This window comes from Rhinolophus ferrumequinum, chromosome 9 (assembly GCF_004115265.2).
Source record: "Rhinolophus ferrumequinum isolate MPI-CBG mRhiFer1 chromosome 9, mRhiFer1_v1.p, whole genome shotgun sequence".
NCBI classification, from domain to species: Eukaryota; Metazoa; Chordata; class Mammalia; order Chiroptera; family Rhinolophidae; genus Rhinolophus; species Rhinolophus ferrumequinum.
This window is the reverse complement of record NC_046292.1, coordinates 49,874,112-49,898,328: the sequence shown is the minus strand read 5'-3', so window position 1 is coordinate 49,898,328 and position 24,217 is coordinate 49,874,112. Positions and strand designations below refer to the sequence as shown.

The following is a 24,217-nucleotide window of genomic DNA, read 5'->3' as shown; positions in this document are numbered from 1 at the left end:
TAGTAATGAAGGGAGTCTAGCAAGTTATCATGTATGTTCTAGACAAATCCTGCCCAATAGACTTTTTACAATGATGGAAATATTCTATACCCATGCTATTCAATAAACTAGTTGCTTCTGCGTCTGCTTGATCACTTGAAATCTGGCTCATGAAAGTGGGGAATTAGTTTCTAATTGTATTTAATTTGAATTGAAATCTCACATGTGCTAGTGGCCACTGTATTGGACAGCACAGTTCTGTACTTCTCAATGCCTTCTTGACATCTGTGCTTGGATGTCTCAAAGTTAACAAAGTCAAATCAGAATTCTTGATTTTCTTTCTTCTCTCAACCTGTTTCTCCTCCAACAAAGCCATCATCGACCCAGTTGCTTGACCCCTTCCGAGTCTCCCTCATGTCTTGCATCTGCTTTACCAGCAGCAGGTCCTAATTGTTTTACCTCCAGAACTACACTGAATCCGTCCACTTCTCTCCGTCTCTACTTGCTGAACCAAGATATCATCATCTCTCACCTGAACAAGTGAGGGCCTTAGATTGGTCACCATTGACCCATTCATCAACTGTTACCTCTTCCAGACTCCTCCATACTGTTACCAAAGAGGCACTATTAAACTTTGCAGTACTGTGTTACCCCGAAAATAAGACCTAGCCAGAAAGTCAGCTCTAATGCGTCTTTGGGAGCAAAAATTAATATAAGACCCCGTATTATGTTATATTATATTATATTATATTATATTATATTATATTATATTATATTATATTATATTATATTATATCATGTTATATTAGATCCGGTCTTATAGTAAAATAAGACCAGGTCTTATATTAATTTTTGCTCCAGAAGACACATTAGAGCTGATTGTCTGGCTATCTATGAGGTCTTGTTTTCAGGGAAACACAGTAGGTTACATCACTCCCTGCTTGTATGGAAAATTTTGTAGAACAAATTACGGTTTGAAGTTATTTTACTTACTTCTTTACATATTTATTTTCTGTCTCCCATTACAATGGGAGAGCCCCTGTATCAGGAACCTTGTTTATCTCATTCACTGCTGTCTCTCCAGCACCTACAGCAGTGGCCTGTACACAATTTGTACTCAGTAAACCTCTCAATCATAATGTTTATTGTGGAAGGAGATGAGATACCAAGAGTCAAATAAAACATTTACAATTTGGTTTTAATGATGGGATGAGATGATGCTAACATCCATATACGTGGGAGTTTGGCGGTTTCTTTTACATTCTGGATGCTATAGGAAAGGTGGGCGTTATGGCTAACTGCGTTTATCTGTGAGTGGCTAGGCTGGGCCATGGTCCAGATGCAATTTCTGACGTGAGCTAGAAAGAGTTCTTTTTCTTCCTAGAGGTCTGTGTATGCCCCAGATCTTGAAACTTGAGTCTTTCCCACTGTGAAGGTCACTTTTTGTATTCATCCAAGGGGAGTTTAGATAGTGATGGAAAGAAATATATGGAATTCCAGGGTATAAAATGGCAAAGTCATGTCCGGACAGCGAAAGGAGATTTTCAACATGAGACTGTTTTTTGTTTGTTTGTTTGTTTGTTTGTCTATTTGGAATACGCTCATATTGAATTATTTGAAAGGAAGAAAGCCTTAAGAAACAGGGTTTTGTGTCTTTTCTTTCTATTTCATTTTTTTAAAGGGAAGTCTTTTCTAGCATTCCTTTATAATGGCCAGCAGAGGCTTTCAGGGGGCATGTTGTTACTTAGATCCATGTGCAAAGTTAAATGAAACTGATGAACTAGTTGGCGATACGATCAAGTTGGCCAAGCTGCGTTGCATCTCTTCTAGTACCAAACAGGCCCTGGGAAATGAACATTCCCTGGCACTGGCTGGATTTAGAAGACGAAGTTAAAACTTGCTTCGTTAAAGCTCATATTCAGACACTTTTTATCCTCTTGTGTCTTTATTAGGCCCAAGTTTATAGTCTTGTCCCCCTCCTTCCAATGCTGTTCCAGTGTTTTCCTAGGTGGGCTTTTATTGAGCGTCTACTATATACTGACACCTTGCTAGGTCCTGGAAAGACAAAGATGAGTTAGACACATTCTTAACTTCTGCAAACAGGTGGGCAGAGAGACTAGTAAGTGAAAAACCAAAACACAGGAGCCACTTGCCTTAATGGAGGAACGTAGGAGACAATGAGAGTAGAAGGCATGGAACATAGTGGGAGGCAGGTATGATACAGGCATTAAGAGAGCAGGCTTTGGAGCCACATTGTCTGGGTTCGTAGTCTGGCTCTGCCACTTAAAAGCCGTGTGACCTTAGGCTACTGACTTAACCTCTATGCCTCAGTTTGTGAACCTGCTAAGTGGGGTAATAAAAGAACCTACACCATATGGTTACTGAGTGGATTCAAGTTGCACACAAAGCACTTGGAACAGTGCCTGGTACATAACTCCATGAAAATCAGCCTTTGTTATTATCAGTAGTAGTAGTATATAATTTATCGATTGAATTGAATGAATACCACTGTTACTGTAGAGAAGTTGTCCCTAAGCCAGCCAAAGGAGTTCACAAAGGCTTCCCAGAGGAGGTGACTTGTTAGACTTGAAGATAGGCTGATACTGTAGGGAAAGGACATATTTGACAGAAAGGACAGAATCTGCAAAGGCACAGCAGAGTGAGAGTGGGGGACATGTAGGGACCTGTCATAGGTATGTGTTGTGAAAGGACAAGATGCCTGGGTTAGCGCCCAGAGAGAAGGACAGGCATGAGCTCTCTGGGACTTTGGAGACTGGGCTGAGGAACCTAGAGGAAGCCACTGAAGGACTTTCAGCAGGTTCGGGGCTCAGCTTGCAAGACGGGGCAGCAGTATCCCACAGTGCCCTCGGCCTATGGCCTGTTGATTCTAAACAGTGTCACTGACCAACCTCCTTTCCTGTGATTTGGGCAGGGAGTTCACATGTGTGGATCTGATTTTGTCTTAGTAGGTGTGATTTCTTTGGGGAAGCACAGATTAATAAAGTGAAAAGGATGTGTTTTCTTAATTTCTTTCTACCTGATTCTTCCTCTTACTCTCTACCCCTGCTAGGACAGATATAGAGATATCTGTTACAAACCCTTGGGAATCCGATGGAGGTGATAGACCCTTATCTCAGAAAAATCATGAAGAACAAGATTTCCAGAGGCTCCACATCAACCTCCCCCGGCATCCCCACTTTGGTCATCCAAATAGGCCCCCGGATGCAATACATGCAGTCTTTTGACCCCAGGCCTGCTTTTGGTTTTTGTGCTCTCACCCTAAATTGTTTTTAACTTAATTTACTAGAACATCCCATGACTCTTCCATCTGCCATTGCTGCTATTATCTGACTGTGTATCATGAGAGCAGCCTTGGATCACTTGGTGGTTATAATTAAAACTGAAAGCAATTATCTTATTTTGAGCCGTTTGAATTTAATTGAGAGTATGGTGGCTAAGGACATGGGCTCAGGGGACAGACTATGTGAATTAGAATCCCACTATCGTAACCTCTCTGTGCCTCAATTTCCTCACTGCAAAATCGGAATGATAATATGCTTATCTCATGAAGTGATTGTGAGGATTAATTGAGGAAACATAGGAACATGCCGAAAACAGCTGACACATGGTAAAAGTGCTATATAAGTATTTGCTATTACTACAGTGTTATTTCTACTAAAATGACATCATGAATGGGGTAATGATGGATGACCAGGAGCAGGAAAATAGATGAATAAGATTCCCATATGCATTTGACTCAGTTTGGAGCCCTGCCAGATCCAAGAACAGATTCCAGGCCTGAAGGCCAAGAACAGATTCCCTAGGCCTGTACTGTGTGGTGTGATAGTCACCAGCCACTGTGACTACTGACCATTTGAAATGTGATTAGCCCGAGGTGAGATGTACTGGACCTTTAAGATTTAGTATGGAAAAAAAAAAAGTAAAATGTCTCATTGATAATTGTTTCTATTGGTTGTGATGAAATAATAGTCTGAATAAATTCAGTTCCATTAATATATTATTAAAATGACGTTCATCTATTTTCTTTCTGCGTTTTTAATGCGGCTACTAGGAAATATAAAATTATATATGCGGCTTGTGTTATATTTCTGTTGAACAGCACTGCCTTAGGCTCACCATTACCAACAAAACAAAAAAATTGTGGTTGTGATAAGGTGACCAGTGTTGGAAAGCCTTCTATACTCCTCCCATTGCTATTCAAGTTATGCTGGACCATTTGTTGTTTTAGTTGGTTCCATAAAGGGAGACATGGCTTGGTCCCAGTAGAAGGGGATTGAGGGACCAAGGCAAGAGCAATAACTAGGGAGACTTCCGCTGACTTGGAGGGGTTTGGATGAAAACACTACCATTTATAGTTATACTGGGCTCAGCCTTTCAGCACTCCCTGAAGTAGATGAGAGAATGCTCTCTGTTCAGGAAGTTGAAATATGTAGACGAAAAACTCTCCCTATTCCATCAGGAGCCAGAAAAAACTTTGCTAATCTTTAACTAAAGAAATAATACTCAACATTATGTCAGTCACTTGGGATCGGAAACACACCCTTTCCAAATGGGATTTACTTATGGAATCTTTAATTCTATTTCAGATTATTCCCCCACTTGAAACCTGAAAACGGTGGGCCACACAAAGTCTTACTGGTAAGTTCTCTTTCATTTTTAAAACAAACTGACTGTTTGACATTGTTTTGGGTATGATTTTTACACTTCTGAGTTAGATGCATCCCTACTAGTACTATGATTAGATGTCTGTTTATTCACATTTTTTTTTCTCTCTCTCTCTGAAATGATTTAAGATGTTTTCCTGCCTTAAAAACAACAGATCAATCCATGTACTTTTGCTAAGGACATGGTCAGAGAAAAGATCTATGATTACATGCCAAATACTATTAAAATAAAAACTTTTTTTGTAATGAAACTATTTCCAGTCCCTGTTGATGGTCCGCTAGTTTCAAGCGGTATCCACAACAACAAAGTGTTACTTCAGCCAAGGAATGCAGACAGTTCTTTGCAGTGTGTTGTAATGAAAATTGGCTCACGGCTATAACATATTAGCTTTCTTATTGCTCTCTTTTTTTCTCTCATCTCTCTGTGAACCTGACTGTGATTATTGTGAGCGAACAGATCTGCAAGTGGTAGACAATTTCCTTTAGAGCTAGGAGAGTAATATACTTTTTAAGTGAGAAGGCTTCTGGGGCTTTCCAGTCGCGTCACTCCCTGATACTCTGGTAATACTGTTATTTGCAACGTGTAGCAGATAGCTTTTGCTGCATAACAAACCACCCTCAAATTTATGGCCAGAAATTTGAGCTAAAATTTACTGACTCAACAATCATGTCTTCATCCCACAATTCTGTGGGTTGGTGATTTAGGCTGGGCCCAGCTGTGTGACTCTTCTGATTCAGGTGGGACCATTCATGTATCTGCACTTACCTACAGGTCCTGGTCAGCTAGGCTTTGTCTCTGGAGGTCACCTGGCTGTCAGTTGGAGTGATGACAATGAGTAAGACATGTGTCTCACCATCCCACAGGCTACTCTGAGCTTGTTCAAATGGGGGTTGGGCAGGGAACCAAGAGAGAGCAGAAGCATTGTGAGGCCCAGAACTGGTACTACTACATTGCTTCCACCACGTTCTGTTGTCTAAAGCAAGCTATCTGGCGAGCCTAAATTCAAGAGGTTACAGATAGAGATTCTACCTCTTGGTGAGAGCAGCTGCAGAATTACATTACAGGGAGCATAGATACAGGGAGTGGGAGAATTGTGGCCATTCCTACAATCTGCCATTTAATGGTTTTATGTTTGAATCACGTCAAAATAGCTATGATCGAATGAAAGATCACGGAAAGTGAGAGGACTCGGTTCACACTCCTGTCTTATAACCCGTCCTTTCATCCCATTCTGAATATCAGGCCCTGTAATCCTGGTCTTACCCTTTGTCGTCTGCCATCCCAATCAGTTCAGCAGGTTCCTAGGTAATCTTGCCAATACCAGGTTTTCCACTCTCCAACCCTTCCTTCTTTCTATGTAGCACTGCCACTGTGGGGACAGAGCCAGGAGAGCAGTTTCCAGGCTCTCGACCTCACATGGAAAGGTGCTGGCTCGGGTAGTAGATGGCCATCAGCTGTGACTAGTTGGCCATCAGCTGTAACCAGTTAGCCATTAGCCACTGATATAACTGCCTGGCTAAGCTAGCAAGCGCGGATTGCTGCTAGCAAGTGGGGGTTGGTTGGTTGGCAGAGAAGCAGATGGCGGATTGCGGCCAGCAAGTGGGGTTAGCAAGCATGGAGGGTAGATTGCAGATCATGTGGATCCTACTTCCTGTGTCTCACCAGGCCGCTAGTGAGACTGGGGTGCGGAAGACCCCTCGTTGGGGTACTGGCAGATGTTTGCTTTTGTGTCTGAACTAGCCGCCATCGAGAATATAGTGGTATGAACCCCCTATCCAGGACTCCGTTGGTGTTCCTTTTTGGCCTCACCATATCCTGCGTTCTGTGTAGGGAGCGGGAGCTGCGTCCCTGCATGACAGCCTCACTAGTCGTCTATCAGTTCATCTTTTAGGATGTTACTTTGCTCAAAAACTGTCAGTGCCTCCCTCTCACCCGCACATCAGCCTAGACTCTCCTCTCTGGCTTCTCCACTTCCCTTATCTGGCCCCATCCTCTCTCGCTCCCTTCCCACTATTCCTTTTATTCTAGCCAGACTAGTCTATTTACCATTTCTCTTGAGGATACCTCGTGCTACTCACCCCTTCTCTATTTGGAAATCCTTCCCATTCTGCAGGACCCAGTAGAATCTTCCCTCCTCCATACTGTGGTCTTCCCTGCGTGTTCCTGCTGTCCGAATTCTTGCCGTGATCATCCCTGTTCTGAACTGCTTTCTTGGCTAGTCTTACTTTCTCCGTTGCTTTGTCAGCGCTTTAAGAGCACAAGGCTACCTATGCCTTCCTTGCAGTACAGGGCTGAGAGTTCAACAGGTACTTAGTTGACCAGGAAGCAGCATGGACACTGCACTTGGTCACCCACCATCCGCTCATCAGGATTACATGAGGCACCTGTTGAAGTATAAGTTCCTACTCCCTTCTCCTGGGCCGTGCACATTCATTAGGTCTGGAGGTAAGGGCTGGGGGAGGAATCTTAAAGCACTCAGATGATTCTGATGTGATTGCTATGCAGTTGGAAACCACTTGTTATGGAAAGAACAAGACATTTATATGAGACCTGGGATTTAAGCCCTGGCTCTGCTATTTCCTGGCTCTGGGACCTTATACTCGTGTGCTCAACTTTTTTGGGCTTCAGTTTCCTTACCTGTAAAATGGGAACAATTAACTCGCGGATTGCCAAGAATATCAAAACGCATGATGTATGTGCAAGTGCTTTATAAACCAAAACAATGTAATTAAAATGCATTAATTGATTGTGGACCTGTAGCTAGCTTGTTGTTAAGAAAGAGGCGGTTACCCCCATGGTGGTGGTCATGGCAGTGATAGAGGAATAGGCCGTGAGTAAGCTGAGTATTAGTGATCGGATAAATAATAACAACAGAAATAGTCATAATTAGTGTCCACTGTTTATTGAATGCTGCCTGTGTGCCCGGCACTAACTGTAGTGATTCTGTGCCAGCTGCTTTACATAGAATTATTTGAGATTTACAAAAAGATCCCCCTGTTCTATTGCATTTGTACCATAAGTACAGCCTATTCTACCATTAGTGGATTTGTCCTTTGGTTTTTTTCCTCTTCAAAATACCTGGTTAACATGCTTTCATCCCCAAGAGAGGAAATCCTTGTTTAAGCTGCTATCAACTATTGACAACTTATCAGTATCCAGTATAAGGTCTTGTAGAAGTGTGAGCTGCTTTGGTTTGGTGGGAGGAGCTGGACACGGGAGAGCAACCAATCATACTAGAGCAAATAGGTGAAAGGTGTGCAGGAATGGCCCAGAGGGCACCCAGCTGCCCAAGGAAGCATGCATGGCCTGGGGGAAGATACTCAGGAAGCAGGAAGGGAAGGGGGAGGACTGAGACATTTGCTGACCTGGCAGGTTGGTCCAGGACTATTCCTGGTCCAAGGACACTACCTTTTCATCCTGCTCACTTGGGGCTTCCCCATAACGGCTACCACAGCAGGCAGCATTTATAAAATGGTTCTCCATTCACCATCCAATTTGTTTTACATTATTTTGATTGCTGTTGATCTAGTATACGCGTGTGTGCCTGTCTTCTTTCAAAGATATTTGAAGTGGCTTTTAAATACATATATGATATAATGAGATGCAGAAAAATGAGGAAGGAAGGGAATCTGTGGGGAATGAAAAGTAAGGTGAAGTCAGACATAAGGTTCGGCCCCCGCTGCTAGCAGGTCCCACACTCTTGTCGCTGAGCTTCTGAGAAATTAGTACCAGAAGGAAAACACACTCAGTTAACAATTCACGGTGGCTAGAAGATAATCGCACAGTAGTTACTCAGAAGAAGCAAAGTTAATTGTGATTCAAGACTTAAGAGTAATTTCTCTAGAGTGCTCATGAAGAGAATCCCATATAAGGTAGCAAACAATATCCCTGTAATAACTAGAATAATGAGGACCACCCTCGGCAAATGATGTCACTGAGCACAGTCCAAGAAAAGCCCTTCCAGTCCAGGTATGCATTTCTCTGTTGGCCTTGCTTAATCCAAGGATAAACTAGAATGGTTTCGTCTGGAATAACAGAGGAAAGTGCCTGTGTTCATAGTCTCCCCCACCCCCACCCATGATGGACGTCACAGATTGTCATGGCTCTTGATGCTGAGCCTGGAAGTTTGGCTGTGGACCAGATTTGGCACACGAGTTGAAATCGACTGACCATCCCTGTTCTAAAAGAAAAATAAATAACTTCCTGAAAGTACTCTGTGAATATTATTTCTCCCCACTCCCACATCATTCTACGGCCTGATTCAGCCTGTGGAGTAGCTTTTTGATTCACAGAATTTACATCGACCCTGTCCACTGTGACCAGTGTGGCCCTTTTTCTTTGTTCCAAATGTCTCTCTCCTTCTGTTTTGAGCCCCATGGCTCTAGGTTATTTCTGACACTGGGGTGTTCAGTATCTTTCAGGAGAAGCAGGGCAGTTTGAGAAGCTCGTGGGACTAGGCCTAATAGACTCCAAATATTTGTTTCATGGTAGCCAATTATCACCTGGGCTACTGTTGTACTCTTCTGGGCCTCTCTTCTTCCAATTGGTAACTTTAATATTTATTGCAAGAGATATTGCCTGGTTAGTGGCAGCGTTGGTAAGATGAACTGTAAGGCAGAGGGTGGTATGAGAGTGATGTTCAGCCGCGACTTTTTACAGGAATGTTCTAGGATGAAAATGTTTTAATTCAGTAACGATCATCGTCAGAGAGGAGCCTAGAATTCCACAAGGACGGCCGATGAATGGGGATTTCCTTTGGGGCTTTATTTTTGTTTAGGACAGGCTTATGAGAATTATTTTTTTTTTGCAAGTAACAGCAATCCGACTTTAACTAGTTTCTTGAGTTACATGACTAAAATGTCCCTGCTGGCATGGGCTTCAGGCATAGCTGTATCCGGGGGTTCCAAAGATATCATCAGGCTGTTGTCTTTCACTCTTTCCACCTTTTGGCTCTGCTAAACTCTGTCAGCTTCATTCATGGGCAAGCACTCCCTTACCCAGGTGCCGACGTAGCCGTCAGCATTACATATCTGTCGCCCTCACAGTATGGATCTCAGTGAAAAGGGCGTGCTTCTTTTGCTATTGTTCCAACAATAATACCAAGAAGGGATCTTAATTGGCCCGGTTTAGATTTCTTGCCTGAATCAATTGAGCCAGAAATAGGCAGTAGACAATAAGCAGTATCTGTTTGGCCATGCCTTGTTCACGTGTCCCTCGAGAAAGGGGGACTACCACCAGAATCGTACGGAATGGAGTCTCCTATTAAAAAGGAAGGAAGGAAAGAGCATGCCAAGAAAATAGAATTTCTAGGTACCAGAGTCCACCGATTTAAAAATTCTTACTTTGGGGTCCAACTAAACTTGAAAGGTTTAAAGTCGGACACAGCATCAGTTACATTGACTCCCCATTCTAAGGTTGGTATCATGATCAAGACTGGCAATGATGAGCTTATGGCGAGGCCAAGGAAGGGTGACTCCACTGTGGGTCGGTAGCTTTTGGTCCGATGACCTCAAGTCGCATGCTCAGGAGCTAGAGGGGTGGTCATTAGCCTGGAGAGAATGAATTGGGCGTCCATGGATCTGTAATGCATTGAAGAAATCAATGAATGGGCTTCTGTTATTATTTGCAAAATTGTGTGTGTGCACTTTTTTTTACTTGGATTCAGGGATCGTGCTTCCATCATTTTCTCAATAGGACTCCATGGTCCCCTACTGCTTAAGAGCCATTGCTTCAGACTTACTCGAATTGTTTTAGATTTGGCTAGCTTAATCTTATGCATAGTTTGTTTCTTGTCTTGGCTCAACTAGTAAAGTTTAGCGTCCATGATAAACATAGCTCCTTATGGAACAGACACAGTGATGTCAGTGGCTGAGTATGTTGCATTAAATTATGTGTTGAAGTTTTGAGGCATATATGTCAACTTTTCACAATCGTAGTTGCCATTTATGTAATGCTTACTGTGGTGCTAGGCTCGGTGCTAAGTGCTTTATGTGCCTTATTTGAGCTGTATATTTATACACATGACTGTAATTCTGTGAACCTCAGGTTGGCTATAGTGCCACCTGCTGGAGCCCGCTCCTTCCAGCTGTCGCTCTGGGAACATGGCATATAAACTCTTGAGTTTCTCTTCTTCCCCATGTCTGCTATGTGGGTCCACCTTTCTCCACCTACCCAACTCCAGGTGATAGAACCTTAGAATCCCAGAGTTGAAAGACTCCACTAAGCTCATGCGATTCCATGGTTTTTAAACTCTCCTCTTTGGTTTTTCTAGCTCAACGACTCCGGGGAAGGAATGATGAGCAGGACCCAAGTCCCTGTCCTGCTATGGTCACAGCCATCTGCTGAAAACCACTTACCTGGGGCAATAAAAGAGTTCAGGGTTAGATATCAGAACTGAGGTTGACTCCAGGCTACTACTTTATTTATTTACTTATCTACCTGTGTGACTCTGGGAAAGCTGCCTAACCTCTCTGAGCCACAGTTTTCTTATTTGTCAAAGGAGATAATACCTGCCTCACGGAGTTGTTAGAGGGACTGAATGATGTAATGTCTGTAAAATCCTTGGCCTGGTGCCTAGCACGTAGTCAGTTCTTAGCAAAGTTTAGCTGTAATTAGTACATTGCACAATGTGATTTGGGAGACATAATTAAGACACCGCTTTATTCTTGTCTCCCACTGTTCCTTTAAAGTTTATTCAGTGGGGCGTGGTTTTTTCCCATTTCCTGATAAAAACTTGATCAGGCCTATGACTTTTCTGGATACTCTTAGGTAATAAAAAAAAGTCCATGGTCACATTGAGACTCGCACACACACACACACACGCGTTCACTTTGGAAATTTGAAATACTCACTCTCGTCTATGAACAGTCAGTTTTCCTTCCAAGAGAAGATTTTCCTCTGTCTTGCCAGTGAGAACCTCCCCCTTCTTCAGCCACCTACTGCTTGACGCCTCCCCAGGTGAGGCCGAAGGAGAGAGGAAAGTTCTTACCTGACCACCCCTGTCACGCTTGGCGCCGTGTTCTCTTGGCTGTGTCTGTGGCTTTCTCCAGGACTGCCCACTGGAACTTTCCATCTGGATCTCCCAGAACTCCGGCAGTACCTCTCCTGCTGGCTGCTGCCATCTGCAAGCAGCTTCTGATTTCCATTGCATCTCTCTTTGGGGTCCTCGCACCCTCAGGCTGAGGCAGTCTTGGGTAGAACCTGTTTTAAGGAGACTCAGGCTGGCATTCCTGGTGCCCAGAGTTCACATTCCTTTACCCTCCCCCTCCCCCGCTGGGGGAAGGGGGAGAGCAGTCACTTTCCCCAACACAGCCGTCTGCGCTGCCACTGTAGACCACTTTGGCTCCCTTCTCACACTTGCTTTCTCAGGCAGGTATCACATACCAATCCCCAAATTCTAGGAGACAGTTGTTGCCTTTGAAACCCATTTATCAAGGCTTGAGATGAAAGGCCAACCCCCTTCGACCCCACCCACCTTGGGGAGGGTGAGAATCAGAGCATTTCTGAGGACTCTGCCTCACAAAATCCTCCATCGCTTTCCACTGTCCTGAACCTGTTTTTATCTTCCTTATGGATCTTTGAGCCAGCTAGACCAGTTACTTAGAAATTTCCACATAATGGTCTGGCCCCTTGCTTTGGAATTTCCCATCTGGTGAATCATGATGCCTCAGTAGAAACTTTCATTTTAGCATCTTGTTATATTAACTGTTAACCCCCTGTCCAGTACAAGGAACTCTTCTTAAACACACCTAAAAGCAGTCTTTTATCCTGTGCTTGAAACCTGTCCAGACTTGGGGAGCTCCCTCCCTCTCTCCTTCCCTCAAAAGCAGCCCATTCCACAGTCCAGATAACTTGGAATTGTTGGAAAGCTGCTGCTCCTTGTGAAGCCAGGTGTGACTCCTGGTAACATTCCTATTTAATGGGGTCAGAAATGTGTGTGTGTGTGTGTGTGAATCTCCTCTAAGAAAATCTGCCTGGGCAGCAGCGATTTCAAGTGGCAGCCAGGTTTTCACCGATACCCGGCTCCCTAAGCCCACAGGGAAGCCGTTGACCTTGTCTCTGAGTTTTCTCTACCGTCACACCAAAGTGCGCTTGATAGAAGTGAAATCTAGTGTTTGGGAACACTGAGCTCAATCACCATTTCTCAGGCTCATGACCCTAACATAGCTGCTCCTGATCTGTGAGCTGATTTGCTGTGCCTCATGGGGGCATTTTGATCAGGGCTCCATCCAGACTTTGCAAAGTCTGCAAAATCCAGCCTTGCAGAATGTGCCCTATTGCCCTCCAAAGACACGCGTCCCCTACTGTTGTGTAGTTTTGCTTTTATGCTGAAGCATCCTTTGGAGTCAGCAGATGTTTCTGCCTTCTCCGGCCCCAGCGTTGTGCACTTGGTCTCTGCCAAGGTGTTCTCCTTTGTCGTGTGCAAGTAGGGCCACTGCGATGGTGGATGCTGTAATAAGATCGCTCTGTGTTGAGGCTTCCCTCCCACCCCATGATAAAGGCAGCGACTCAGATGAGCCAGTGGCATGTGCGAGCAACACACTTGGGTCAGCTAAAGTTGGAGTCACGTGGGGGTCAGTGGCCTAAAAAGGCGTTAAATGCATTTCGGGTAGTTCCATCATGGACTACCTCTCTTGGCCAAGACTGAACGTTTTGTATCCAGGTGTGAACCTGGTTTTTGTCCTCATGTTATTTTTACTGGATGTTCACAAAGATGGTAGGATATAGGTTCCTCCTTCCCCCACGTCACATGAGCCCCATGCCCCAGATGATGCTAGAGATTGAGGCTGAGAGAGCACAACTGAACTCCCCTAGCACTACTCACCTATCTTCTTCTCCTGTTCTGAAAGAATGTAGCGGTTTACATGTGGCCATTCAAAGTTCTAGATATCTGAAATAGTTAGCAGGCTGTTAACTAAAACATACTACTTTTTGTACATTTTGAAGTAGGGAGGTAGCAGACTATAGGCAGGAAGACCAGAGTTCAAACCTCTCCTTAGCTACTGAGACACTTTGGACAGAGCAGTTTAACCTCTCTGAGCCTTGATTTACTCGTCTGTTAAATGGGGATAATGCCAGTTGCCTCACAAGACAGCTGTATTAAAGGAACCAGTGCATGTATTGAATTCAGCAGTGACCACACAATTCAACATAGTATTGTTCAAAAAATGGAAGTTATTATATTTGTTTGTATTTATCTATTGTGTTGATATCTAAAAACCTTTTAAAACCTTGAAAAAAATAGACCAATTCTCCAGCAATAGCTTTTTAAAAATCAAATAGGAATTTGAGGAAATATCAAAATATGTACAACTACCTGCTTTAAATAAAAATTATTATCTTGCAAAACTCGTTAGTTCTTTAGTGTACAAAGCGATTCTGGTTGCAGAGGCAGCGTGGTCCAGGGGCGAAGACTGACGCTCAACCTGCCCAGCCTAGATCCATCACTAAACACCTGTGTGACCTTGGGCAAGTCACTTATTCTGAAAGCCTCAGTTTCTGCATTCATAAAACGAGGTGAATATTGCACAGGATTATTGAGAGAATTAAGTAAAATCTATATGATGTGCTAGCACAGGCCCGCACACAGTCAGCACCCAAATAATGGTGGCCATTATTTACCCATTACAATATTATCTCCATTTTTATGGATAAGAGTTGGCAGAACACTTTTTTTTTTCCCTTGTGATAAATGGCTTCATGAAGACTGTTATCTGTAAGAAGTTGTTCTCACTGTTTTGTTCGAGAAAGAACAAGAACACTTAGTAGCTGGTTTGCTTATAAATACCAAATTGTAGCATATACAGAAGCAAGCTGCAGTAACGAAACTGAACAACATTCCATTTTTTAGGCCTCCCTTCGTTTCCTGGTTAAGATTTGGATAAGTGATTCTGCAGCTAGAGTAGGAGAAATTTACTTTTTTTTTTTTTTTTACAGGGACTGTGAAAATATGCAAATGTATCTGTATTTAGCTAGGTGCTTTAAATTCGTATCAGTTTATTTTGTTCTCTTTCAATAAGACTGGCCTAGTTGGCAACTTTGTGGAGCCCAAAGTGGTCTTGGAAGGAGGAGGAGGAGAAAAAGGCAGGGCGGAAACTCACTGGATGCCCTAAACTGGATGGAGACTGAGGCTTGGCCAGGCAGGTGTGGAGAGCTAGCGCATGGCAGAGCTGCGACTCCTGACTAAGGAGGTTTGCCCCCTTTGACAGGATTGTGTGGACATTCCCCTTCAGCAGTTCCTTCTTAGGATCCCCCTGGGACAGTGGGCAGTCCTGAGCTAGAGCTCCGGTCCCTGGTGTCTTACTGACCAGGTGCCCATGCTGTGCCAAATACAGGGTTGTGTAGAATGAAGATGACGTTATTGTTGGATCGATTTTTGAAGTTTGTGTAACTCATGTCTGGACACCTTTGGTGAATGAATTATCCAGGTGAGCAGGAAACCGTCCTTACAGTTCGGGCTGACATACTCACCTCTGCAGACAGATAGTTCAGGAGTCATCTTTCTTTACATGGGGGCTTGCTACATGGCTGGTGAGCCAGAGCAAAGGGAAGTGGTACAGCCTTAAGGGGAGGGAAAGGTAAGAGGCAAAGCAGCCACTATCACCGAATGTTTATCCAGCATCTGCCACATGCTTGGGGCAGGATGAAGAGGAAGCAGAACTGACAGGGGACTTTGGGCCATAGACCACCTTGCACTCTTTCCTAGCTCCTTAGTCCACTCCCTGAGGCAGAGGCAGAGCCTCCGGACCTCAAGGACCTCACGAAACCATCCGTTGCCATTGTGTGGACAAGGCTGTGGAAACCTCATGTCGACACTCTTCTCATCGGGCAGAGCCGACCGCAGAGCTAATGCTGGTATGGAGCTTAAGATTGAGGGTCTTTCACTGCCAAGGATCCCTTCCGGTGCTAACGTGCCATTCCTGATTTTGTAATCTTTGTCTGAAGAGCTCCCCCAATGGTATAGGCTCAGGTTCTACAAAAACCTGATCTGTCCCTGGGCCAGGGAGAATTGTCACTCACTCTGGATCTTTCTCTCTGCTGTTTCGCCATCACCAGGACCCTAAACCTCCAGTTTGCTGCTGCTTCAGGAATAGGCTTTGCCCTTTGTCTGTGTCCTCTTCTGCAGCTGGACCTGAGTTTCCACAGGGAGCTCCTAACCCTTTCAGTGAGGGGGAGGGAGGCCCAGCAAGGAATTGCCTGGGCTCCTTCTTGGCCACGAGGCACCCTCCATGGGGTGGAAAGGTATCACCGTTCCTGCGGGAAGGCAGGGTGGGTGCCCTCAGACCTGCAAAGGGTGTGTGGTTGCCCCAAGCGTGGCCCGGCAAAGGAGCCGGTTAGGAGGCTCCCTGTGTGAGGGCTGTATCAGCCAGCCAGTGTTGGCCCAGTGCAGAATTCTCCTGAAAAAAGAAAAAAAAAGAAAAGAAAAGGAATATCCTTGAAACTATATCATATTTGGCAAAACCATGACCCTGATCTCAAGTTTTAGGAGAATGGGCCAGCCACCCAAGGACAGCCACAAAAAGGCACGAAAAGTGCTTCACTAATCCATCAGAATTAAATGTATTGATAGTTCAAGTGGGAGGAGGGAAAGGCCTTTTTTGTACGTATCTTTTCTAGCACTATGTGAAAATCCAAGTTTGAAAATAATTTGCTTTTTCAGTGATATACTGGCCAACTTCGCCCCCTGGAGGAGAAATTGAGAATTGTTTAAAATGAGCCATCTCTGGGGTCCACATTGTTCTGACTGATAATCTGGAAAATGTCTCCCTTGGATTAGTCAGGACAGTGAAACAGGCGCAGTCTATCGGTTTTGAGTGTTGTTTTATTTATTTATTTTTTTGGCTTGAAACAGTTATTTTAAACTTAGGATTAAATACTTTTTTATATCTATGAAGAGCAAAATGGTTAAAATGCTACCAGGTTTAAGGCTCACACCTATTAAACTATAGTAGACTTTTTGCCAAGCCTCCCCACCAGTGCTAGTTATGGCAAATCCTTACCAGTCTTGAGGCTCCTTTCACTCCTTGAGGTTGTGGCAGAGACAGAAAACCAACCAGGAAACAGGAATATTCAACCACCCATGGGATATCTGTTAGTGATCCTGACTTACGAACTCCAGCTCATCATTGCCCACATTGAAATCTTTTGATTTAGTCCTGCTAATTTAAATTATTTGCCCCGGTTACACTTGCTACTAACAACTGCCAGAAAGTAGCTTTCAGTCACTGTCAGGCCAACTAGGTGATAGTTATTTTAGTACTACTTCCTACACTTTTTGTATATTTTTTAATACAAAAACCTTCCCATATATTTAATCCTCTGTTAAAATATGATTTTCTCCTGACACATTTATTAATCCTTCGTTAATTACTCAACTGCTTTTAATGACTAGAACTGACCCAATTATTTAGCTTCCATTGTGTCTCCTATAATAAAAGCCTTCATAATAAAAATCTCATCTATCTTTTGTTCACCAAGTGGTAGTTTGTGTCCCTGGACGAGTGTTTGTCATCTCCATTGTTCAGGATCTTCATCCCCCAGTGGAGCATACAATCATAGTGTTTATATTAGTAATGTTTTTTTTTTTCCTTTCTCTGCTCTAGGGAACCCCGAGATGCACTTCAGTGTTTGAGGGCATGGCACTGTTAAGAGATTATTACTCATACATCAGCTTAATTGCATACTTGGGGCTGTTTTTCCTCAAAAGAAGGATGTGAAAGAAAAAAAAGTATGCACACACCTTTTAGGTTATTGTGACTTTTAATTTTTCAATATTTGACAGAGATGTCTGATTATTGGTCATATTTTTATATATTTTGTCTACTTCAATTTTTCATTTCATGCAATTTTTATGTAAGAAAAAAATTTTTGGATGATACCGTCTGTTTGCTTTTTGCCCCCGGTGCATGGAAGCCAATTGTCCTGAGCACTAAATAGGCATTATTTAGGGGGAGGGTGTATTTCCCCCAAGATTAGTTCCAGGGAGCCTCCTCTCATTTCTTGCCTCTTGACTCACTCTGACACAGCCCAGAGGAGGGAATGGGCCTAGGGACCTAGGGTTCCTGCTGGCCTCATCTCAGTCCACAGCACAGGCTGCTTCCTCTTTGTGAACCCCCACCCTCCTTACCTGTGGCTGCAGCCAGCACCCCTGTTATTTGGAGGAGAATACACACACACACGCACACACCTTTCTTCTTGGGCATCTGTCCCCTTTCCTGTTGAAACTGGCCATTAATCCATTGTTGAGACAGCCTGATTCATTAATGATTCCTTGATGTTCAGGTAATTGCAAGGCTGAGCAACATCAGAATGGTTTGTGAGTTCCCTCTAATTTCAGAGCATTTTCAAGCTTTCATTATTATTCACAAATTACAACATGCTGAAGTTCAGACTCTGCAGACTGGGACAGACAGGAAGAAGGGCAGGCTTTATAAAGAGGTGTTTGGGGTAGCGCAGAATAAGGGTTCGTATTTTTGGTGAAGGGCCGTGTTTCACCAACATTTTGATGGATTTTCATGCAGAGTACAATGAGATGAAACTGGAGAGGTGCCAGAGGCCCGACCCTTTGCTCCCTGTGCTCCCTGTGCTCTCCACACCAGCTGTCATCTTTCTCAATGTACCAGGCCCTTGCCTGTCTCCACCTGGAGCCCCCTGCAGTGATGTGTTACTGGAGTATTTCATAGCCCTTAGCACCAGCTATATTATCTTGTTTATTTCTTTACATGAAAGCTGGATGTTGGCATATAGACGGATACTGGCCCAGAAGAGACACTCGGTGAATACTTGCTGAATGAATGCAGGAATGAACAAACGAATGAATGTGTTCAGCATCATGAGAGAAACAATGCCCTTTGTAACCATGCTTTACGATGAAGTCTACTAACACAGCAATGCAGAATCAAACTATATCTTATAACATGCCAGTGTGCAAGGCCACTTAGCCTGAGGTGGAGTAGACACTCATCAACTGTGGGAGTGCAGATCGACAAGAGCTTTTTAGAAAAAAAATACGTTACTATATCATTAGCCTTAAAATATCCATTCTTTTAACGTCACAAATGAATCATTAATATAGAAATTAATGAAGAAAAGCCAATAGATAGATAGTTGATAGTAAGAGAGAGAAAGAGCTTCATTTTGTAATTATAGCAAAATTCTAAAACAGCCCACGATTCTACAACAAGAGGGTGCTTCCTACAATCATTACAAATCATGCTTATTCACTTTTGTGGGCCAGAAGTGAACCACCTAAATCTGATTGGGAAGAAACAGCTGACAAACCCAAATTGAGGAGCAGTCCACAAAATAATTGGCCTTTACTCTTTAAACAATCAATATTGTGAAATACAAAAAGGAGTCAGGAACCATCCCTAATGAAAGGCGACTAAAGAGATGTGACAATTAAGCGCAGTATAGAATTTTGAGTTTCCTTTTGCTATAAAGGACATTATTGGGACAATTGCTTGAATGAGGTTGTAGATTAGATAATAGTAGCATTAACTGTAGTGTGGTTATGTAAAAGAACTCCTTATTTGTACAAAATACACACTGAAATATTTACGGGTAAAATAACATCGTGTTTCTCTGTCTCTCTGATGCAGGGAGAGTGAAGGGATTACAGTAATTACAGTAAAATGTTGACATTTGAGGAATCCAAATTTGATTGAAATATGTCAGAGTTCCTTGTATTATTCCTATAACTTTTCTAAGTCTAAAAAATTATGTCAAAATAAGAGTTTTAAAATATGATGCTTATGAAGTGCTTATAATTACATAGGGAAATGCCTTTGCTGAAAAGGAATAAAATATAAAATTGTATAATAGAGTGTGATTTCAGCTACTTTAAAAACTCATGGGGAAAAGATTAGAAGGAAAAATAGCAACATCTTAACTTTTGTTACCTATTATCCACACTATTATATTTTATGCATTTTCCTCTAAATGGTATTTCTTGAAAAATTAGCAAGAAAAAAATCTAAAAAAAAAAAAAGATGACTAACCCTCTTGGAAAGAAGATCTGAGTAAACCTTACTCTTTGTGTCTTTACCACCATTCTAGTAGAAGGATATATCACACACACACATACACACACGTGCTTTTTAAACTTTCGTTTTTCTTTAAGGATACTTTGAGGGAAATCCTATGTTGAGCAGCAGTTTAAATGAGATAACCTGGCATTTCTTGTTTTACTTTCTACGTCTTTGGAAGCAGCCCCTTTGCAGTCCAGACACCGTGTTAGGTACTCAGTGTATTAGGATAGATGAGCCACCTAGTCCACCCTCCAAAGATGTTCGCAGTCCACAGATGATCAAACCTGTGATTACAATCCTGTGCTAGGTATTATGAGAGTGTAGCACTTCCTACAAGGGACAGGCTTGGCTTAAGGCCAGGGTGGTGGTCAGTCAAGGTGAGCATGAATCTCTAGACCTAAAGAGTCAAGTGAGACCTTGCCATTCAGAGCATTCTGGGCTGAACATTCCAGTGTATCTAGTGTATGTGGCCCGTTGTTTTATCTTTCTGTGGCCCATTTATCAACACTGTGGCCCATTATTTTATCATTCTGGAGATCCTGTCCTGAGAGGTGAGTCTTCATAAGACCTGGGGAACTCCAGGTCCTACACGGTCTGCTTTCCCAGGTGTAAAAGGAAGTGGTCCTGCAAGCAGCATGAGGTGCTTCCTGTGTCTCTGAAGCAAGAACCCCCATGAACTCTGTGCTTCCATTTGCAGAATCACTGTGGGTATTTGTCTGATACCCCCCTCTACCTACCCATGGAAAGTGGATGCTATGTATATATCCCCAGGGAGGACAGAATAAAGAATGATGGCAATATCATGTGGGAAATTTTGCTGATTTCTGATGTACTCAGTGGAACTGCTGGAATGTGCTTTATTCATTTGGAATTATAAATAAAACCAGGGGGTTGGATCTGCCTGGCACTTGACCTTGCAGGCTCTGTAGCTGTGTCCGTGGAGTCCCAAAGTTAACCCCAAAGCAGTGTTGTTGTTGAGAAATGTACTCTGTATTTCCCTAGACAGTAACTCATCTTTGAACCATCATTTGCCTGGGCCCATTATCCATTCCAGTTATGTGAGCCTGAGGACACCAATATGTGAGTGTTTTTGATCCACCACGTAACTAAATCAAGCAGAGGCAATGCAATCCTTAAGAATCCTACTGAGTTAAGGTTAGAAGCTTCTCCATTTATCCTGGGACCTTTTCTTTCTTTAAAGTCATTTTAGAGCATGACAGTTTACTCAGGTATTATTTCCATTTTAAAGATATAGGTTATTAGGAGGATTGGATGAGCTGATATAAATTTAGGACATGACATATAGTGAGCATTCGCTAACTACCAGTTGTTAATAAATAAAGACTAGCACAGTATATGAAGGGAGAGCACTAGATTCTTGGTCAGGAGATGTGGTTTCTCATCCCAGGTCCCCCCCCAAAATCCTGAAAGTAAAGAGAAATTGAGCTGGAAAAAGGCCTTAGAAATCTTTTAGCATCTAGTCCAACAACCTTATTTTCAGAGACTTAGGAAGATATAAGAGCCCTAAATTTATTTCTCATGCTTAAATGTTTTCCCACTCATTTTTCGAGGAAGAGTAATAATTGCACCCCCCATCATGGGATGGTGCAGAGATTTGAGTTAGTGTACCTCACGCTCTTGCAGCAGAGTTAAGTCCTTAATTCATATTGACTAGTGTTATTGTATCTTCCGCTCCCGTTCGACTGTGAAGATAGAGACTTGTCCGCCTTGCGTCTTATCACGTCCCCACCTCTGGCACAGTGACGGTCCCATAGTAGGTATTCAGTCAACGTTTGTTGAATGGTTGAAGGAAGTATCTTGCTGAGGATAGAATTTAAGCAAAGTCTGAAACCCATGTCCTAACTCTAAGGTCCAGGTTTTCCACACTGTTCCACACTGGCCTCCTTCTCTCTTTGACTTTAGGCAACTTGCTTCATTTCTCTGGGCCTCAGTTTCTTCACGTTGGACCGGACATGATCTATCAGGTCCTTCCTACATCTCGAGTACTGAGTTTGCGACCCGCCCACCTGCCTTTTCATGTTTGTGCTTGACTTGCCGCTAGGTGGCGTGGTTGGCCAAATATCAGAGAAAGGAGAAGAAAAAAAAAAAGAAAGAAAGAATGAAACCTATGGCATTGAACTGATTGCCCTCCCAAGAATACAATGTACATGATCTTATCATTGGAAACTAGTTGCCCTTCAATGAGTTGGGGGACTCACCTGGGGAGGACGTAGTTGTCCCAGGATTTGTGTGCATGACCTTGGGAGCCACGCGTGAGTTAGAGCCCTCTGCTCCGGCCCACACCAGGTAGGATCTTGACACCCGGGAACTTCCCAGGGGCTCTGTTTCAGTGATGTCATGCATATGACATGCTCAGCACGTGGCCTGGATGGGGGAAGAGCTCGGTAAGGTCAGCAGTTATGAGAGCTACTTCTGGTATTTGATACCATAAAACGCTGCTTTCCTGTTCCCTGCCAAGCCCAGTAGACTAGCTGCAGAAGCCTTTGCAGAAGCCTTTGTCCCTTGCTTCCTGTTGTACAAAGCCAGAATTGTACATAAGCCCGTAAACGGCTGCGTGGATGGCATACCGGTATCAGTTTAAGGGGAAGCCTGGAATATTTGAAGGCCCATCAGAACTCTTGGAGGAGTCACTGTGGAGCTTAATCAGCCCAAAGCAGAGTGGTCTGTGCATAACTGGGACCCAGGGTGGAGGGCGGTGACGGGGACATAGTCCCAAAATGACTTTTGCTGAAACTGTGCAAAACAAGGATGTCTTTGTTGCATGGACATTCAGATCTGAGTGTCTTATTTTTAAAGTAATTTGGGGAGAATCTTCTAGGGATAACAATGACTAGCATTTGTTGTACACATAATATGTGTAAGTTATTACGCTAAACATCATACATATATTATTCCATTTAATCCTCACAACAACCCTAGGAGGTAGGTTTGCTTATTGTGCACATTTTATGGATGAGGAAATTGAGGTGCGGAAAGATTATAATAACAACAGTCAACAATTATGACATACTTATTAAAAGTCAGGCATTATTCTAAGATCTTCGAGTACCATTCCCGCAACAACCCTATAATATGGATACTATTATTACCTTCATTTTACAGATGAAGAAACTGAGGCACAGAGAGGTTAAGTAACTTAGTCGAGGTCACACGGGGAATGAGTGGAACAGTCAGAACGCAAACCCTGACCCACCTGTTCCAAAGTTCTTTTGCGTGCCTCCCCCATACTTTGTATGTGTGCGGTAGGTACTTGATAAGTGTTTATTGAGTTAAATAGTTCTCAGACTATAATTAGCCAACACAGAGAAGACTGTCTAAGGAAGACCTGTGGTCTTCGTACTCCTTCTACCCTAAACCACACCTCCCCCGGCCCACATTAGTATTATGGGATACATCAGCTGTTCTACATGCTGACTTTTTGTTGGTGAGAAGGTAGTCTTCCATTGGAATAGTCAGGAAACGGCTATCGTTGTGACAAATGTTTTGAAGAAATACTTCCACAGGGAGCATCATTTGATTTGTTTCACGTTTTTCTGGCAGACATTTCTTGGGTTTGTTTGTTCTGATATAGAGGTGTCCCACCCATCTCTCCAGCCTCTAAAAGCCAGGACGGGAGGGTTGCCTGGGTGTCGAGCCTGCCCTCGGGCATTGCACCATCAGTGTGCACGCCGACATGCACAGGGTACCCGCCAAGCCTAGGGTACCCGCCAAGCCTAGGGTAGTCATGCTCCCCAGTCCTAACACTTGACCAGTGCCAGGGGACGTGAAGAGCAGAGGGTATCTGCTGCCCCATGAGTGAGCTGGCCGCTGCTACTAGACAGTAACATTTGGTTGTCATGGTGCCGGTGGGGTCTGAGGAAGGGAAGAAGGACCCAGGCCACATTAATCATTCTGCAGGTATAATAAATCAGTCCCAGGAGGTTGGTTGCTTATTTTTTTTCATGTGTCACTGCAGTAGGAAACCCAAACGAAGTAAAAGTAAAACCTTTCCCTCACACGTGTGATTCTGAGCACTAAGCCTTGTTGTAATCCTCTGTCCATTGCTGCGTTTTCTCTTCAACGAAACTGAGCCATCCTGAATCTTCTTCAGAACGTCTCAGCATCTCTGGGGGCCTGTGTGAACTAGAGCCCTGGGTTCAGCCTTCTCAAGAAAAGCAGTGCTTTTCCATCTGAATATAAGCTTTTTTTCCACTGTGACTGAAATTCGGTATATTAAAGGAGAGAGAGGGAGAGTTTGGACCTATTGGAGGGGGAGGGTTAGTCAACAGAACAACGTCCCCAAGTAGGCAGAAAGGCGTGAGATTGAGAACACAGGTAAAAAGGCTTCCACTTGTCCTTGCTCTTTTAGTCCTACCTGTCACCTTCTGGCCATGTCGGTCCTGTGCTCACCTTCCCAGAATGCAGTTGGCAGTAGGTTGGGGTTTGCTTTTCATTAAGAGACCTAGTGGACGGAGAAGAGGTGTAACATGATAGGCCAAAGGAGATTCTGGGCTCACGTGGAT

At 43.5% G+C, this 24,217-nt stretch overlaps 1 protein-coding gene across 4 annotated transcripts in view; it reads left to right on the top strand.

Moving 5' to 3' along the window:
- Positions 1-24,217, top strand: part of GNG12 (G protein subunit gamma 12) — a 108,460-nt gene that overhangs the window by 41,678 nt on the left and 42,565 nt on the right. For all 4 annotated transcript variants that reach the window (XM_033115058.1, XM_033115059.1, XM_033115060.1 and 1 more), the window contains exon 2: positions 4,587-4,638. The gene's annotated coding sequence lies outside the window, so the exon portion shown is untranslated. The remainder of the gene's footprint in view (positions 1-4,586; positions 4,639-24,217) is intronic.